Source organism: Hordeum vulgare, chromosome 1H (assembly GCF_904849725.1).
Source record: "Hordeum vulgare subsp. vulgare chromosome 1H, MorexV3_pseudomolecules_assembly, whole genome shotgun sequence".
In the NCBI taxonomy this organism is placed as follows: domain Eukaryota; kingdom Viridiplantae; phylum Streptophyta; class Magnoliopsida; order Poales; family Poaceae; genus Hordeum; species Hordeum vulgare.
In genome coordinates this window covers 121,574,839-121,580,934 of record NC_058518.1, presented here as the reverse complement: position 1 = coordinate 121,580,934, position 6,096 = coordinate 121,574,839, and positions in this window count along the sequence as shown.

The window sequence follows — 6,096 nt, the reverse complement described above, 5'->3', positions numbered from 1 at the left end:
ACGGTGCAAAAACATATAAAGAATGTTATGAACGGAGCTCCAGATCAACCGGAAACTACGAAACAAGAAATGGAGCCCTACGGATCAAATCCATCACAAACACACTCCGATGGCATACTTCTGGTATTCCCAGGTTGCCACATTACCAAACAAGAAAGTATGGATGGGGTGGTGCAAAGAAACTCACCACACCATCATCTATGCACTCACAAGCATCAAAACATCAAAACTATACATTCTGTCCTAAACAACAACATAGCAGTTTGAGAGCAACATGCAAAGCACCTACAACCACCCAAATGTGCCAAATAAGATATGTGGCAAAATATATTCAAAAGCTCTACAAGCATCAACAAAAATATAGTACAAAGGAGTTACACACAGAAAGATCTACAACTGCTAACTTGGACAAAAATATCAGTTTTCAGGGACTTAGTGAAATTCTCAGATTCTCACTAGATGTTTATGCTCTGAAGCATTTTGACAGCACCCAATACAATATCTATAGGAAGTCAAATGGAATGAAAATTGACAGAGAGCTAGACAAACACAAAAGCTCCAACTTTCCAGTTGATTGCAAGGGATGATTCCCCACACATGAACTTTTGCAAGCACAACTACAAGGGAAGAAAATAAAAGTAGTTTCTCAGACTTAGTTGATATTTTCAGCCACATGCCTACTTTTACTAGGCACAACTTGCACATATAAACTCCTAAGCATAAAAAAAAACCAACATGCTATAGAGGGGTTCACCCTCTACTGCCACAACAAGGAATCATCCTCTTAGGCTCATCACATCACATGGAACCAAGCCCCAAACATTGAAGAAAACAGAAATATGACATTCCCAGAAAGTGTTCCAAAGGGAAATCCGATTGCACCATTGGATTCCTGGGATGATTCTACCCCAAAAACATATATAAATCCTAGGTACTTGGATAGAACAATTGGGCACAAAGCTAAGAAAAAAAATATACATGGAAACACATAGAGGTAAATAGTGTTATATCACATGTGCCTCTCACAAGATCATCACCTACACATGCACTTGCACACACTCATCACTCCAATGGTGCACATGAGGGGTAGACCTCATGTTCATGTGCCTTAGCACACCACCACACACACACATACATCAAGCACACATATATCAAGCACCTACACATGCTAGTTAAACACACACACTTACTTACACTCACATCATGCATTCCTACACCTACACATACAAGCTTGCACATATGTGCATCTAAGTCAAACCATGCCTTGGCATGTGGGTGTCACACACACATGCACACACACACACACCACATGATCACCTACAACTACACACAAAGTATGTGCGGGGGGGGGGGGACCCACACACACACACACTCACACACTTGCACAAACTAGTGCATGAGGTCAACACCCATGCACATGAGTAACACACACACATATACACACTACCCTAGCACATCACACTCTTACTAACACCCACACACTATCATTAGCACAAGCACATGCATAAATATCACCTACACACACCACATCAATCACTAACTAATATATAGAAGAAAACCTACTGGTGGGAGGCAAACAAAAATACCACACATGCTGTCCTAGCACACCACAGCAACTAACATAGCAAACAAATGAAAATCAGAAAAAGGACTAGGCAAAAATAAAAGGGGCTGGCCTGGAAATCGATCCCAAGACCCCCTGGTTCACCACCAGCAACTAGCACCACTACACTACACCTCTCTGGCTCGACAACAGAGAGAGAGAGAGTAAACAAGATAAGCCATCTCCTGTTGCTACTGTGTCTCACAAAACAGAAAAACAAAAGGGCGCCGATGGGTTTCGAACCCAGGACCAAACACTGCGCCAAAACGCCCTCTACCACTACGCTGCTGCTACGAATCTTAACAAAGAGAGGGGCTCTGCTCTTTTGAGCAACCCCTCTGGTTCTACCTCTGCCCGACGGTGGCCAGAACAGGGGAAGCACAACGCTGGCGATCTACTTAAAATTGAGCTACGACTCGTCGATGGAAGGGAGAAGGAGCTCCCACGGTTCCATTCCACTATCTAACATACCACGAGAAGGCCTACATCTACTCGGCAACGAGCACGGCGGTGTCGGCGATAGGGAGAAGAACGTCGGCGCAGCTACGGGTTCCTACACACGATCTGCCGACAGGGAAGGGGGAGGAAGGTGCGTGCTCACCCGCTGGACGAGGACGCCGTGCGTGCCGGAGTGGAAGTAGAGGAAGTAGAGGAAGAAGCCGAGGCGGAGGAGTTCGTCGGCGAGGAAGAAGCCGTCATCGATGTAGGGGAAGCAGACCCGATCTGCTCCTCCTAGCTGCGGGAACGGATCCCCTTGAGGTCCCGCGTGCTCGTAGAAGTCTTGGAGGGGAAGGAGATGCACGGCTATGACGGCGAGGAGCTCCTCAAGTTACGGCCATGGCGGAGGAGGAGCTCGGCCTGACTGCTTTCGATCTGGGGAGAGGGAGGAGGAAGAGGGAAGGAGCGGCAATGGCTTAGAGGAACCCTAGGCCACAACACGGACGCCCAGATTAAATAGAGGGGCGAGGGAGCCACCTCAACATCCGTGAGACGGCGTCGCGCTCTGTCTCGCCTCTCTCTGTGACGAAACTGACGGAAGAAGGAGGGAGGAAGACGACGTCTACAGGGAAGGGCTACGCGCGAGAGGGAGTTGGGCCAGCCAGGGGGAAAAGGCCCACCTGGTTGCGCCAGATAAGAAAAAGGAAAATCCACTGGGGTTTTCCTATTTAAAACAAAACAGAGACAAAACTAAATACACAGGCAACACTGTTGATGCTAAAAATAAAACAAAATGCTCCTGGTCATAAGGGAATTATGACCCATTTAAATAAAATGTAAAAGGAACTTTTGGAGCATTTAAATATTTACAAAACATAATTAATTAATATGTTTTGTGAATATTACACTACTCAAACAAAGTTTCAAAACACTATAAACCTAGCATCACATCCTCCACAAATCACTTTGAAATATGAACATTTTTGAAACAGGGTTGGAGCAAGTGAATCTGAGCTTTAAGAAAATAGAGAAGGGGAGTTTTTACAACCTATTGCAAACTAACATAGATGCTTCCTACTTCCAAACAACACCCCACATCACTTCACATATCAGCATCACATGTCACACCACATACATTGATCACATGAACAACAAACACAAGAGACATGGAATGATAAGGATGCATGCATGCAAAGGAAAACAAGACATGAGCACATGAAATACCACATGGAATATAACTCTCATTGCAATGACAAGATGGACCCACATACAGAAGGTTCCAAATAAGGCAAATTACACTCTGGGCCATTACACGACACGTGTCAAAACGGCCGGATTTCAAAGACTCATGTGGCAACATTGCTTGGGCTACAAGCAATGCTGACTCAACCAATTCTCAAAGAGATTTACTCTCACTATCTTCAATGGAAGACATAGGTATATGGGTTGAGCATCACGTTAGTTCTTACTTAGATCACCTTGACCTTACTTAAGAGTACGGTGGTTCCTATGACTCAGGAAATAAGAAACAAAACTACCAAAAGACCTTGTCTTCGTGTTTCATTATCTTCACGTGATTATCTTCATGCTCCACCAATGGCTTCAACCATCTTCAATGTCTTTGAACATTTTAGGGGTCGACTTTGACGGTTAAACTGAATCTCCAGGGACTTCTATCTGTGTTATCCTTTGAACTCTCACGAACACGTTAGGCCCTCAACCACGTTTGTCTTCAATACTCCAAAACCAACAAGGGGTGGCACTAGATGCACTACAATCTCGCCCTTTTCGATGATTGATGACAAACTGGTTGAAAATTTCAATGGGGAGAAAATAGTTGAAGATAAAGTGAAGTGCTAGTTATCGACTAGAGGGGGGGGGGGTTGAACATGCAGTTTTTATGAAAAGCTTCGAAACAATAAATGTCTTCGAAGTGAGCGGAAAAGATTCAGGGTTAGACAGGGATAACACTCAAGGATATAGGCATAGTATGCAGTAAGATGAAAACATTCAAACAAGTATGACATAGTCATCATGCAAATAGAAGTGTATGGAATAAAACTAAGGTCGTATGAAGACAAATGTAGACTAGATGAATGTCTTCGACGAATGTCTTCACTTCAAGAACAAAACAAGCAATGGCTTCGTAGTACCAAACAGTACATAAAGGAGTGGAAAGATAGAACCCGTTGCTTGATGAAGACTCAAGATTTGTTGGACCAGTTACAGTTGCTATGACAAATGTACGTCTGGTTTGGGAGGCCGATATTTAACTCAGAAGACATCTTCTTTACCTTGTTCCCCTTGAGACGAGGTCACCTAGACCTCGTCCAATCACTCAGGTAAGTATTCAGGGTAGACTTCCGAAACCCGTACAAACTCGGTCACTCGACAATCCACAAAAACTCTTGGATGCTCTAGACCACGACGCCTAACTATCATGAAGATCACAGTCTTCAAATGTAAAAAGTTTTATGTTCCCTCAGAACAGAATGACTTCGGTGATGCTTAAACACTCTGGCTCTAGGTGTTTCAGTTTATCCTCCTAGAATAACTCTCTCTCAATGTCTTCGAGGTGGGTTGTTCCAAAATGACAACAGCCGTATCTAACTCTAAACCGCCACCAACTTATGGTGGAGGGGTGAGCTATTTATAGCCAATAGGCAACCCAAAATGATATGGCTTAAATGACTCTAGGTAAATGGCCAACCGACACATGTCACAACGGTCGGATGTCAAAGACTCACACGACAACATTACTTGGGCTACAAGCAATGCTGACTCAACCAACTCTCGAAGAGATTTTCTCTCATTGTCTTCACCCAAAGACATATGTATAGGGTTGAGCGTCATGTCAGCTTATGCCTTCGATCACTTTGACCGCACTTAACGGTACACTGGTTCCTATCACTCGGGAAAGAATAAACAAAACAACCAAAAGGCTTCGTCTTTGCGTTTCATTATCTTCAAGCGATTGTCTTCGCGTACCACCAATGGCTTCAAGCATCATCGATGTCTTCAAACATTTTTAGGGGCCGTCTTCAACAGTTAAACCGAACCTCCATGGACTACTATATGTCTTATCCTATGAACTCGCACAAACACTCTAGTCCCTCAACCATGTTTGTCTTCATTACTCCAAACCTAACAAGGGGTGGCACTAGATGCACTTACAATCTCCCCCTTTTTGGTGATGGATGACAAACTGGTTGAAGTCTTCAATGGGGATAAAATATTTGAAGATAAAGACTTGGACATTATGGTTACAAGATATAGAGAGCTCTCCATGAAGATGTGATTATGAAGGTTTTGCTTTGGATGCAAAAGCACATGGTAGGTTTTAATTGTGGAGATCTCCCCTAGTATCTTGGAACCCAATCACAATTCATTTGATGAATACTTTGAAGATAATAAAATGCATAGTGAAAAATGGGCGTGTGTTGAATGACTTCGGGCGCCTATGATAGAGATATTGGTAGCGCGCCAAAAGTATGATAAACAACGAAATGTGTAGACGTCCATGAGGACTTAAGCTTTACAACCCAAAATATAAGATGTTTAGAATGAGAGTTATAAAATTAACAAAATAGCAACAAACCAACCCATAGACCCATTTGAAGACTATCAATCCCAATGCTTTGTCCCCCTTTGTCATCGCATGACCAAAAAGGGCGAAGACATTGAGGCACTACACGTTCCCAGCTTGAGTCGAAGACGAAGGTGCAGCAGGATCGTCGGAGGGCACTGTAGATGGGCCTGGTGCAGTGTCATTGTGTTGAGCATAAGGTGGCGGAGAAGTGACTTCTTCAGCATCTTCATCTATGAGTGTTGCATGAATGGTCTGAGCTAATGAAGAGTATTCACTGCCTTCAAGAGATGGGGTCTTACGCCACTTCTCCATGGAGGGAGGAGGGGCGCAGAACTTAAAGTTTCTGCTGAAGCCATCCTCTCAAAGATCATCCTCCAAAGCCAACATTTGTTGGTCATAAAAAAGCATAGGGCTAAGAAGATATCCATCCTTATCCTCATGAATGAATTTGAGTATATAGTGAGAG